This window comes from Falco cherrug, chromosome 5 (genome assembly GCF_023634085.1).
Source record: "Falco cherrug isolate bFalChe1 chromosome 5, bFalChe1.pri, whole genome shotgun sequence".
In the NCBI taxonomy this organism is placed as follows: domain Eukaryota; kingdom Metazoa; phylum Chordata; class Aves; order Falconiformes; family Falconidae; genus Falco; species Falco cherrug.
In genome coordinates, this window is record NC_073701.1 from 68,690,120 (window position 1) to 68,704,053 (window position 13,934).

At 45.4% G+C, this 13,934-nt stretch overlaps 1 protein-coding gene across 3 annotated transcripts in view; it reads left to right on the forward strand.

The window, feature by feature from the left end:
• The window catches only part of CAMK1D (calcium/calmodulin dependent protein kinase ID), a 230,318-nt gene that overhangs the window by 138,440 nt on the left and 77,944 nt on the right, over positions 1–13,934 (forward strand). The window lies entirely within an intron of this gene.

Below are 13,934 nucleotides of genomic sequence, written 5' to 3' on the forward strand. Positions count from 1 at the left end.
CCAGAGCCTCTCTTCTTCCCCATTTTCCCTGAGAAGATTAGCATCCCATCAGGCACACGATACACTGTGGCTGACCTAGTCCTTCCATCACATCCATCCAGCAGGGAGGAGGGGAGTGACAGGCAGGTGCTCATACGGCTTTGGTCATCGTATCGTGTCCCCCCCCTTCTGAAATCAATTAAAAAACATGATTTGAAGTTGAAATTTCCTCTTGCCAGCTCTAGTCTCTCTCCTTTTCCATTATGAGGTCACCTCAAATGAGAGCAAAGCAGACAGATAGGGCAGAGGGATAAATCACCATTGCGAAGAGCCAGATGTCCATAGGGAAGCCTGGAGCATCTGTTAGAGGCAGCTCTGGGTTTAAATACCCCATGGGAAGTCCCTGGGGACTATGGTGGTCCCTTGTGTGTTGGTAATGCCCAGGCATGGAGATGCTGTTAGGTGCTGTTCTGCTGGCAGTGTGGGAAGAATAGTGCCCTGTACATTTTTAATCTGTTTTTGTAGCCTTACATTTCAGCCCAGAGTGCTGCAAAAGGACTTTCACAGGAACATCAGTGCTGTACAAATTCCAACAAACCAGCTGGGTTGTGGGAAGTACCAATTTCATGATCAGTTGATTTACAAATCTTTATTTTTGTTTAATTTCTTTAGATAAAAAAAGAAATCAATTTTACTCCTACTTATTATTAGCTCGTTTAGTGTAGTATAACCCTCATTTTTCTAGATTTCTTACATCCAGATCATTGGGTTATCTGAAATGTAGGTCTGTAATAGTAGGTGACACTGAATACGTGTTAGTATACACTTCTACTTGCTCACAAATCAACACTTCCTAGGGACTTATCCTTTCTGTTACAGCTGCATTTGTAAACCCATCTAACTAATTTTCAAGGGCCAAACATTTAGCTATTCCAGAGGGACACAGCTTCACTGATGCCCACTGGGCTGAAATGCCCAGCTGAAGTAAGCAGCCAGGAACCCACCTGCAGCATTCAGGGTGCCAGCCTTGAGCCCTCCCCAGCCCCGATGAGCCCTTGTGTTGCAAGGTAGACCAAGATATCCTGCATACAAATGCGTTGAACTGAATCTGCCAGGGAGAGGAATCATTGCATTTTATCATTCCTATTAAGAAAAAGCAGGAAAAATCTTCAAAAACTACAGGGTCGTTTTATTTAATATGGGCACACACTTGAATGCAATCAAGTAACAGCATTGTAACAAACTCCTGCTCACACAGAGAGCCTGACCCTGTGTGTGTGTGTGCGCCTGCTCTTAATGTGCCTCAGCTATGGGCTACAACACGTTAACTGAAGCTTATTTTATTAAAGTCATTTGATGTTGTGCCAAGCTGTTGGTGTTAGCCCTCTGTGCTGCTGCAAATCAGACAAAGCTGTGTTGTCCTCTGCTCTGCACAGAGTATTTCCAGGGAATAACCTTTCTGTACTTTCTTGGGAAGTGGTTGGGTGGAGAGGACAAGATGGCCAGGTAGTCGCCACCATTGCTGTGGACGTTGCATTAGGGATGGTGCAACCTCTGCACTGCCCGTGAATTTTCATCAGTAGTTGGGATTGGGACTGATTAGCATCAACAGTTGGGCGGCAACTCCACGAAATCCAGAAAACTCAAAATCTGTTCTGCATGCCTCCTTTCCCAGTTTCCATCTAGGAGAAAGCACGTACGGATAACCTCTTGTTTCCAAGGTAACACCAACTTGTTGGTACAACAATTGTGAACCATTGCATGGCATGAGGTATCTATTTGCTTACATCTCTGTCCTATTTATTATTGTATTACTTGTGGGTTTATTATCTTTTCATTTGTGTGTGTTTCTCCTAAACAAGACATCAGTTGCCTACATTTAAAACTGGGGTTTGATATGAAGTAGAAGGGGTTCTGATTAAGCAGTTTTCAGGAAGCAGCATTTAGATTAAAAAGAAAGTGGCGGGGGGCGGGGGGAGTAAAATTAGGGCCACTCAGAGATCAGTATCATGGGCACAACATATCTCCAATCCATATGCCCTTCTGCCTGGCTCATTGCTTGCTAAGGGGGCACTACCTAGTGTTTCCAAGGGGAGGGTTTTTGTTACCTGGATGGCATTTTCATTACCAGCCTTTAGAGCACTCCTTGCAATGTTGTGAAAAATCCACATTACAGCCCCTGAGCACCTCGCAGCACCTCTGTGGGAGAAGGAGGTAGACCAAGTCTCCCTGTTTATATTTGCCCTCTGGTACATCTACTTTTACTTGAAAACCATGCTTGTTAGCAGGCCAGCTTAAAGAATAAATATCACACCGCGTTTATTCTGTCAAAGATATGGGCAGGCACAGGTGTCAGTGTCTGTGCTGAAGCTGGTAGGAAGGGAGGTGAAGAGGAGGCTGTCCATGCCTACTTGACAGTTACTTTATTCCTGCCAGTCTCTCTGGGAGCTCTTCCCGGGGTTATGTAGCTGTTGGTGAATCTGTCCTGCGTGTTTCCTGGCACATTAATGGGGAAATCAGATCTACAGGTTTGGTTGCATCACCTTGTTTTCACATATGTTATATACAAACCATGATAAAACTGTTCAAACTCGCACAATCCTCTTAGTGCAAGGCCAGAAGTCCAGCTTGGAGATCCCCAGATTTGACAACTCAGAATTTCATGTGCTTTCTCGAAGCATTAACCTGTTCCTTAGAAATGTCTGGGGCATTTTTTTCTTTATTTATTCTCCCAAAATACAGCATATTCCCACCTAGTGGCTCTAAGTTTAGCAAGGTTGTGGACAACTCCATGGTATCTTTTGCGCCAAGCAGTATTGCTCAGCTTTGGTATGAGGTGGAGTTACCAGTGCAGCTGCAAAGCAGAATGTAGATGTAGGATAATTGCTGCCTCTCCTGTGGTGATTCTGCTAAAATTTTGCAGGCACTATAGAAAAGTACTGTACAGCATTTAGATTTTGTCTTATGTCCATTAGGATGATGTGCTTTCAAACCAAGAAAACACCTGCTCCTTACCAAGCTTGGATTTCCTATAGTACTGTACCTACACAGGCAAGAAAAACAAACACCAAAATACTCTGAAAGTTTCATTCCTTCTGCATGCTGGGTGAGATTTCCCCATAGGATTTTGTAGAAGATGGGGAAATAAAGTGCTTTCAGAAATAGAACCAAGGTATGATAGTAAAGCTTTGTTAACGAGCAGTTACGGATTTACGGTTGCTATTGGTGCCACTTAATAAGAATTACCCTTCAGTATCTTCTAAGCTGTCTCACTTCACCTTGTCAGTGTAGGGAAATATCCTGATAACCTGTTGTGGTTAGTGTTGTCAGAGACTAGTATTCCATTGGCATGATCAGCCTCTTTGGGTACTGATGATTAATTTTCTGCACACTGGAAAATCATGGATAAAAAGGGATTACATAAACACAGCGAATCATAGAATTGTAGAATTGTTTAGGTTGTAAAACACCTTTTAGGTCATCAAGTCCAACCTTTACCCCAGCACTGTCAAACCCCGTCCCAGCGTGTAGCATCTACATGTTATTTAAACACCCCCAGGGTTGGTGACGCCACCCCCTCCCCGGGCAGCCTGTGCCAGGGCTCGGCCACCCTTTCCATGAAGGAATTTCCCCTCACACCCACCTAAACCTCCCCCGGCACAAGGTGAGGCCGGTTCCCCGTGTCCTGGCGCTTGTTCCCTGGGAGCAGAGACCGACCCCCCCCTGCCTACAGCCCCTGCCAGGCAGCTGTAGGGAGCCACCAGGTGCCCCTGAGCCCCCCCTCTGCAGGCTGACCCCCCCAGCTCCCCCCGCCGCCCCCCCCCCAGCCCCTGCCCCAGCCCCTGCCCGGCTCTGGACACGCTCCAGCCCCTCTGCGTCCCCCCTGCCCTGAGGGGCCCGACCCTGAGCCCAGGCCCCGAGGGGCGGCCGCACCGGTGCCCAGCACAGGGGGACGGGCACTGCCCCGGCCCTGCCGGCCACAGCGCTTCTGACAGCGGCCAGGGCGCTGCTGGCCCCCTTGGCCACCTGGGCACGCTGGGGGCTCCTGCCCAGCGGCTGTGCCCAGCCCCCCCGGCCCTTTCCCCCGGGCAGTTCCCAGCCCCCTGCCCCCAGCCCGCAGCTGCCGGGGGCTGCTGTGCCCCACGGGCAGGGCCCGGCACTGAGCCCCGCTGCCCCTCACACCACTGGCCTCGGCCCCTCGGCCCGCCTGCCCAGAGCCCCCGCAGAGCCCCCTGCCCCCCGGCACGGCAGCGCTGCCCCCAGCTGGGTGCTGTGTAATGTCTGTACGGGTCCGGAGCATTTCCCAATAAATAGGCCTTCCAGGCTGAAATTTTAACCTGCTATGCTGGAAGTTTAATTTCTCTAATTCCTTTTGACATTAAGACTGTTCAAATGGGGAAAGGTTCCAGGAGCAGGCCCTGGAAAGCAGGCAGTTCGGTAAGCGATGATTGAACACCCACCTCTGAGTTTCTCTGCACTCTTTTTTCACAGTCAAGAATAGCACCGAATCCAGAGGAACTCCTATTAATACCAGAATCTAGTTAAACAAATCGAAACCCTTACTGCCAGTCTGGTATACCTTTGTGCTCCCAGAGCAGGTCTGATCCCCTCAGTGGGAGGGCTGGTTACTCGGATGCTGTCAGCTGGTGTTTCTGGTTCTCCAAGGAAACTGAGGTATTCCTCCTGCATGAGGTCTTTTGACGTCTCTGCTGAGAACGAGCTTTTAGGGTGAGCAGCCCAGTTCAGCCAACCAACTGTTTTTTTCCAGTGTGGCATCTTAACTTTGCTGAATTATTCAGAAGATTTCCATCAGAGAAAACCCAAGGTGACAGGGGCTCCTTCCTGCCTGGTGCAAGTTACACACCGAGGAGAGCCCTGCCCAGGCGTTTGCAGGCTCCGCGTCCCAGCACCCCCATTCCTGCTGTGCATCAGCTCTCCCCCACCACATGCCAGCAACTTATGACCCTGTGACGGCCTGGGAGGCAGCTCAAACAGGCAGGTGCCTACCTCTGGTGAAATCTGCGGAAGTTTTTACTATTACTGGAATTACTCTGCTTGTGGGTTTGCCTTGATGTTTTGCAAAGAAGTAAGCAGAGCGCTAAGCCGTTTAAGTGCTGAATTCCTTTTGTTTCTTGAAAGCCCAATGCCTGAGTGCACTACGAGAGCAGCCAGGCATGGACAGGGGGTGTGCAAGTGACATTTCAATGAAAATATTCAGCTTCCAAGGAAAACAACAGACAATGGAGGGAAGTGCCGTGTTTGCCAGGTTCCTTAAGGAGTCTAGCAAGGACGCACTGTGTTACAAAACAGTGATATGCATGCCAAGCCACTATCACATCAGGATGCTAATTAAAGCAAAACATAGATCTGCTGCACCACACTCCTTAGGTGAGATTTATTCTCGTACTTGGGTTTTTATTGTGCCTGTAAAACATTATGCAAAAGACAGAAGGAAATCTCTCTGCATTCACAATGGGATTTACATAAATGATAAAAGCAAGCTGGGTTCTTTAGCAGCAGAAAATATTTATGTCCAAGCATCTGAGAGATGCCCCTCAGCATCACCTTTTTCTGCAGACGGTGTGCTTATTGCCATTATTAGCAATAAGAGCAATTCTAACAGGAGCAACATCAGCAGTAAACCACCGGAACACTGGAGCTGATGAGTGCAGGGGATTCAGTTTGTTTCATGGTACGGGATGGGCAGTTGCACACACACAGACTCTCCTCTTCTTTATTTCCAGTACTCTTGTCTTGGATGAGTTGTCTCAAAAGAGCCAGCTGAAACTAGTGCCTGGCACCCACTGAAAATACACTGGGTCTATGTCAAAAGCTTTGGATCCCATGCTTCCTGCACCTCCTTGTGCTGCACAGGGATAAGATGTGTGGTAGATGTATGCGGCAGATGGGTCTCATAGTGTTTATTGGCTAGGACACTTAATGGATGGGCCAGGGAAAGACATCTTCCCAATTCCTGTTCAAGCAAATATACATTAATTCTTTATCAGTTGTTGGATGAATTGTTCACTTGGTCTTGTGGGGATTTTTCGAGCAAATGCTACTTCAGAACTACAGCACCAGGAAGGCTGATGCACATCTGGGCATGCCAGGAAGAAGCCTGAGAGGTTCCAGGGGAGCTTTGCTTGGACTTTGACACAGCTGAGCAGAGACTTAGGGGTTCTAGTTAGGCAAGATTTCACTTCCCCACAAGCTTGTGGAGTGAAACATCAGTGATTTGGACAAAACAGCTTTTGTGAGTCTGCAGTAGAAAAAGAAATGGCACTAACTACAACCTGTCGTTGAAAAAAGTCTTCTGCTGCTTCTATGGGTAAGAGTGTTTTGAACTGGGGAGGAGGGTGCTATAGAAGGCACAGCTATCCAGGGGATGGATCCAGCTGGTGAATGTGGAAAGCAAAGTGGGACAGCAGCAACAGGGTTGAGCATGTGTGACACGAGTGGGAGCATCAGACCATAATTGTGGGAGAAGCACTCAGGAAAATGAATCCTGGGCCCATCACAGCCTTCAATGTGAACATACCGCAGACGTGGGCCCAGACTGCAGAGCTGGGATGTTAGATTTTGAAATTGTCCTTATTATTTGGGCATGTGTAATACAGGTTTCGATTCCAACCCGTTTCTACTGCTAAATGCAGTCAGAGGTGGTCTATCAGTACAGCTCAAAAAAAAAAGACATCCTAAAAAATAGTCATGCCTTATCAAAATCTCCGAAGGCATATTGACTGGACAACACAGGCCACCCTGCTAAAAGGGTAAAGGAGTTAATCTCACTGTACCACAGTACTTTCTCATGGAGCTTTGCAAGCTGCTGACCACATAATAAACTGACCCCTGGCATCGTGCCCCTGGGAACTCGGTAGCAGCTATTAATCCAGCATCAATTTCACATTTTTTTCTTTGAGGAAAAAAGATTATTACATCAGCTGGGTTACACTGGTGAGTGTTCAATACAAAGGAGTATCTCACCTTTTCCAGTGGCTGAGTTTGTAAGCTGACTAGGAAAGGTTGATGTCAGGGTAGAGATCAGGGCATGCGTACATTTGTCAGTAACAAATTAATAGACTACAGGGTGATCACCAAAATGACTTTGAGACACCTGTAATTTTGTTGATCTTGTATGATCCTGAAAGTGTGAATGTGTTCATTGGGTGGTCCTAGCTGCCCTTAGCACTTTGGTTCTTCTTTTTTTCTGGCTATGGTAGGGGTTTTGGTAGCTCCTACTCCCTGTGTTGCCTCTGAACGCAGCACCTTCTCCTGGGAATGGCGCTGAACAGCAGCCATGTTGCTTCCTTGTGCTGTTTGATGTGCAAGGGCTTCAGCTGTGGCTAGGAGCAGGCATTTTAGAGTCCATGGGCATCAGTCCAGCCTTCCTACAGCACCACAGGAATAGTGAGGATCTTCTTCAGCTTGGGGACTATAAAAGACTTTCTCATGATGATTTCCAAAACCACTTAGAGCTAGTCACCTTCAACAAGTGTAGATGACTGGCGACACCCCTGCTCCAAAGCTTGCACTCAGTATTGTTAGCTTAGCCTGAAGTGTCTCAGTATGGACTCATTAGCGACACAACACCAAGGGTGGGTTTTTTTCAGTCAAAGAATTATGCTACATCTGATGGAGAGTGATTTTTTTCCCTGTAGCCTTGGGACTAAAGAGGTAATGGAGAAATGTTTCCACATTTTCATTGAATAGACAACATTTTAAAGTTGTTTGCTTTTACAGAAATGTGAACAGTTCAGACAAAAATAGATTTTTTCTTTAATATATCTATTGTTGTGAAGATGCCGTTGTCAATATGGAAAACAAGAAGTTTGGCCAAAGTTCCAAATAAACTTTGTTCTAATGTATTATTCTTTATAAAGTTACAGAAAGATTTGAAGTTCTCATAAATCAGACAGGCACATCTGACTATTTTCCTATACTGGTGAGTACAGTGAACAAGTACTTTCTGAGAGTTATTTGGTGTAATGTCCGGTCCCCAGCAAGGGCCAGTACCAAATCCTTAGGGTAAGAGTATGTGCCTTGATAGTTTTTTTACAGCAAAGAATTTTGGCAGCATCAATGTGAGTTTCTTCCTTCAGCCCACGAACAGTTCCCTTGCTAACTCCCACTTTGGGCTCCCTGTTGCAGCTGGGCATGGGTGTGTATGTACCTGTATTGTATAGCTTAGTCTGGTATAGGCAATTCATGGGGCAGCAATACATATATCTGTCAGTAATCCTGTATAGTATCAGTGCTTCCCTGAGAGCAGGAGTGAGGCATTTCTCTCCAAACAGCAGGCAGGTGGCTATTTAGAGCCCTAGCAATTTTCTCTCCATTTAGTTGGCTTTGAATAACCATCTCCTTCCTTTCATGCTTTGCCCAGAAGTTTCATTGCTGGTTACTTGATGTTCACATAGTCACTGAATGAGTCTTTTACATTTAGTTCTGCATCTTTCAGTACCTGGTAATTTACACTGTGCTGCACTGAAATCAATTAAATAGCTGGCATTTAATTCAGGAGGAAGGGGCTTTGCAGCAAGGCAGATAATAAATGTTAAATCCATCTATGCCACAGTATGAGAATTCATTATGATACGGTAGGATCCTTCTCAGGCATGACGTGGAGGCATTCTGATTAAATGGTTACACTCGCTTAAACAAAAAAGGACTTCCATAACAACCTGGAAAGCTTTGAAGTGGAATAACACGGCATCGAAGCAAGATGCAAAATTAACATCGGCATTCATAAGTCCATTCTTTCACATGGTGAAATCATTATTAAAAGTTGGGTTTTCCTCCTGAGTTTTCTTCTGGAGGAAAGTTGTACAGGACTGTGGTAAAGGGGACAGTCGTAGGCTCACGAGTGTTACATATCAGTGCGTACCAGAAGACATTTAATGATTTTTTGGCAAAAAACCAGGCTCAATTTCCCAAGCATGTCCATATCTCAGCTCCAACCTCTGCTCTAGGTAGCACAGTTAGGTAGGTTACTCTGGTCAAGGGTCTATAAGCACTTCCAGAGCAGTGTTGCAATAACTTGTAGTTATATTTGTATTTTATTATCTAGAAGCCCTGTGTACAGCTTCTAGAAGAACCTATCAAGCAAGGTGATGATGAAGCATTATCATCCCTTTCATATTCACACTGAAAGAAAAGATCTGTTGCTTTACATTTTGTCTGGTGCTTTCCCCCAGAACTCTTCAAAGGGCATATTTTTAAAGCCAGGGAGATTCACATAGTTTTCTGTGGCTGCGCTGGGGGTGAGGGCCCTAAACAAGATTGTGCAAAACCTAGAATTTTTAATGGAAATAGAGGTTGCTGTTTGAAATCCTGTTTTGACTTCTTTCCGTAGTTCTGTGGTTACCTCTTCTTACAGAAACTATTTTCACAGGACTGCAGAAGTTCTTGCCATAGTTTTCTGCTTTTAAATTTCTCCCTGGAAAATCATTCAGTGGAAAATAAATGTGGAGGATTTTGTTTTTTTCTGTTTTCTGAAATAGTGGTTAGGTCTGCTGTACCCAAACTTTTACTTTTTTAAGCATTTTATAGAAAAAGAAAATACTGCTGCTGGTGAAGCCGTTCTTTGATGCGTTTATAGAACATGTGCTCATTTTATTCTGATTCATGCCACATGGTTATATCTCAGCCTGTAAAGGCCATTTTTTCCCCTAAGTTGGAGGAAAAGTGTGTTCAGAGATCCAAATACTTATGTCTTCTTCTCCCTTCTTCTCCAAGACAAAATTACAATTTGGGGCTGTGGGATCCTGGCTTAGCTGTAAAAGGGTTTCTCTACTTCAGTACTGAAGGTGGTTTGGAGGAGTTTGGTGTTTATTCTGTCTGATTATTCTGTTGGTTAGTAGCATTTAACCACTTTTTAATTCTGTTTTCTTCATCCCTAATTGATGATACTCTAAGGAGCACTGATATCCTTGGGTGAGACATAGTGGAGGTTTCAAATGTCCCTATGTCCTGCGGAAAGACGATAGCCCTCTCCAAAATGCACTGTAATGAAAAAGAAGTCAGAAACATAATTTGAAATCCACTGAAAGAGGGCTGAGATTTTAAGACCTATAAGCCTACAAGGAGGCAGCATTACTAAAAACTGGGGTTGGCATTCTTAATATTAAAAGCCAGTTAGCAAAATAAAATTCATGCAACTATTGCAACAAATAGTTTTTGCCATTAAAACTCTGCCATGAGCATCTTACAGCTCCATAAAAGGGGTTATTCCTTTAGGAAAAAACAGAGCCAAGCATCCGTCCTGCCATCGTGATGAAGTTGTGACAGTGTTATTAGATATACTCAGTCCTAAATTTCATGGTCACCCTGTTGCAAAACATTACCCAGTACCACTGGACAGGAGAAGTGTATTAATACATAATTAAGCAATATTGAGCAGAGGGGAGGGAAATTACCTTGCTCTGATTGCTCACCAACTTTATCTGTGGGAATATTTATGTCACTGCACCCCAGGGTCTTTTCCATCATTTAACGCTTGTGCCCCTGTAAACATGGGGCAGGACCATCTGCAGAAAGTGTTTCTGACATTTTGCTTCTTGGTGCTGGAAACTCTCTGCCAGAAGCTTTTAAATCTGCTCTTTTCAGACAGTTTTGCAGCTGGATTTGCTCTATAGAGGTTTTGCTTCATGTTGCTGTTGTCTTGCTTAGTTTGAAGGGTGGCGAGAGAAATGTAGGTTAGACTTCTGTCACTAAAGATTCAGTCATACTTTAGATGAAATATATTTTAAAAAGCAAATTTCTTGGGGAAAAGCATTTTATCTTTCACCTTCTTCCCCCAGGAGCTTCACATGGCTGTAGGTGGACTCCCTTTCCTTGCTATTGAGATGTGGCCACTCAGGAGAGCCACAGAAGCTCCTGGAAACAGCTTATAGGAACATTTTGGGGAGAGACCATTCTCCTGCTGTGTATGGACATTTACTTTATAATTGAGTGGTAGTGAGGAGCGCTGCCTGCAGGCAGAAGGAGCCAGGGCTGCTGCCAACAGCACTTCCCACCAAGCTGGAGAGAGGTGCTTTTGAACAGTCAGTCTCTCCTTTAATCCTGGCCCCACCTGAGCTCAATTAACTCAAGAAATTTGCCAGTGCATTCATGGCTGTGTATGTTCAATAGCGTAGTGCAAAAATGCAACTGTTTGTACAACAGCAATGGCAAACAGCAATGGGGGAGGAAAAGAAAGAAAAAAAGAAAAATAACTGATGTAGCTGCTGCTTGTGCACTTAACTGAAGATCTAGAGCTGCTCTCTGGCCTAAGTATCCTTTTCCTTGCAGCATGCTGTTAAATGTGACCATGCTGATAGTCATATAATAGGTTATCACCTGTGGCTGAGCTGCTTTCCTGGCCACGTGCCTGCTCTCAGCCCACTCCATTTGCATGTACCTTCATCCAAAGTGTTCTTTCTGTACAAGGTGTTTTGCTACAATTTTCCCATGTTACACAGGTGAACATACCACTCTCCAAACCTGCAACAGCAGAGTGGGCCAGAGACATCCCAAAGGGGACTGCACTTGATGCTCATCTCATATTCTGCATATTCAGGTGCTGTAGGTCACCTGAAGCCAGTCTGTAGGTTATAGCCCCTTGGATTCCAGTGGGAGGCAGGCACAGGTATATTTTTTATTGCTTGGTTGCTTTTCCTGATGTGTCACAGCCTCTGGCAAGGCGAATGACATAATGGTGTGCCTCTAATGTCTTGAAGGACCACTGCAAATACCCATCAGCTGTTAATGAGTCAGGAAGGATTAGTTGGCTCTAAATTTCGGTACGCTGCTGTGTGCGCTGCTGGTGCAGCCCCTGGAGCAGGGGCTCCTGCTGCAACCAAAGGGACAGTGGCAGAGGAGACAGCTCATGTCTTGAAGGAGAAGGAGGAGGAGGAGGAGGAGGAGGAGGAGGAGGAGGTGGAGGAGGGAAAAGCAGAAGCTGAGCCATATGGTAGAAAAAATAGAAGCAGACACAGTATCTCAGTGGTCGGTGCTCATTAGGCTGTCTCTGATGTGCGGGGAAGACTGAGTGCATTCTGCTAGAGGAATTGGAATGTTCTTCTGTAAGCTAAAAAATGTAGCAGAATGGGTAAGGGACAAGTCTCTTTATCTGTGGAAAAATATTCTAGCCTGTTTACCAGCACTGTGTAGTAGGAACAAGGGGCTGCTGCTCTCCAGAGTCTTGCATGGATTTTTTTGTGGTTAGAGCACACTCTGAAAATCTTGAGATCTTTTCTTACTCTATCATTGATTTACATTGTGGTCTCAGATCATTTTGTCTTGTAATTTCCCTGCCCACAGAAAAAGAACACTTTCCTAATTAATTCTGGGTAAGATTAATTGGTTTTGTGGTGGTTTTTTTCTTAAGTCAGTGCTACTCTTCAAGCAGTAAGTTGTTAAAAGAAATAAGAGTACTGGAATCTGACCTCTGGCACTGTCCACTGAGGAATACTGTGGTCCATCTGGGAATGAGCCAAAGTGAGTGGACTTGTTTGTTAGCATCTATTGACTATTTGGAAAAACGTATTCAGGTATGCTTTGATTCCCTCTGGTGTTTCCCTAGGTAGCCTATGTTGTACAGTAGCTGTGCAGTGTCTTTATCCCTCCATCCCATCCAGGGCTGTGCAGAAACCTATAGAGAATATAACCCAGGCTGCCTGGTGACTCAGTGTAACAGCATGACTGGTGATGGCCATCATCATTGCATAGATTTATTTATCCTTATGGCATAGATATGTGGGAGTCTAAAAGAGTAGAGGCATGACATCCAAAGTTAAAAATCCACTTAGATAAAGCCAGGATTTCACCTACTGTGCCTAGATATGGATGCAGGCAAATGCATCATACCAGCGATGGAGGGGAACAAAAAGAGGCATCAGTTAAAACTTGGTAAGGGAGAGCTATAAAACAGCAGCCTAAACCCAGGCTGGAGAGAAACTGAACAGCAGTATCCCAAGTTTTAATATCCATTTCTTTATGCTGCAGGCAGGTGAAAATGTTTATTGCAGATATGGGGATGAAGGAGCAATGTGCCAAAGCACATGGTACAGCAGTCTCGCTCCATCGCTTCCCTCGACTTTGGGGGCTGCGATTTGTGCTCTCCCTGTGCAGAGGGAGTGAACTGTGCCTGGATCTCTGGAGGGGCAAGGTGAGGTGGGTGATTTTGGAATCTCCAGTGTGCCCAGGTGCCCTCCAGGTTGGAAAGAAAGGCAAGCTGGCTCTCTTCCCCATCTCTCTCTTGTTCACATGCGAAAGAGTGAGCTCCAAGTAATGGATGCCCTGGGATGCATTGCAATAATGAGTAAGATAACTAATAATCAGCTCTATGTTTGAAATACTTATTGTCCTCAATAATAAACACCAGAAAGTGCCTTTGGAGCAGGATTCTTGGGGGCATGAGAGCCTTTGACTTGACATATAAGCCTTCAAACCCACTGACTCTGCTGGGAAAGTTGTCTGGGTGCTTGGGCATCTTATTCCCACTCTGGGGCGTAGATACGAATGACATTTTTTACTACATCTACACCACTAAATAAAAAAGGTCTGTATCAATGCTATCCTGTGTCCAGGCACTGGCCAGAAGGATGGCTGCCTCAGGGTGAACTGGCCCAGGGGAGCGTGCCAGCAGCCCTGACAGCTTGGGCAGTTGCGGGACATGCCCTGTTCCCATTCAGGGACAGACTAGGCACAGCCTCCGTGCCTCTGGCCCTCTTTCAGGAAGTGGAAATAACAGCTCTTACTGCCACATGTGAATGCTGTGAGGATAAACATGTTAAACTCTATGGAGTTTTGAGGTAATATCAGTTTAGGCATGTAAGTGTGTCAAACAAATGCATTATGCAAACACCAAGTGGTTTAAAGTACAAGTTCTGGCACAGTGATATTGCTTAAAGGCTGGTTTAGTTCAGTTTCAAAGGGTTTCTCAAAACATGTCATCTGAATCCTACTCCCTCTCT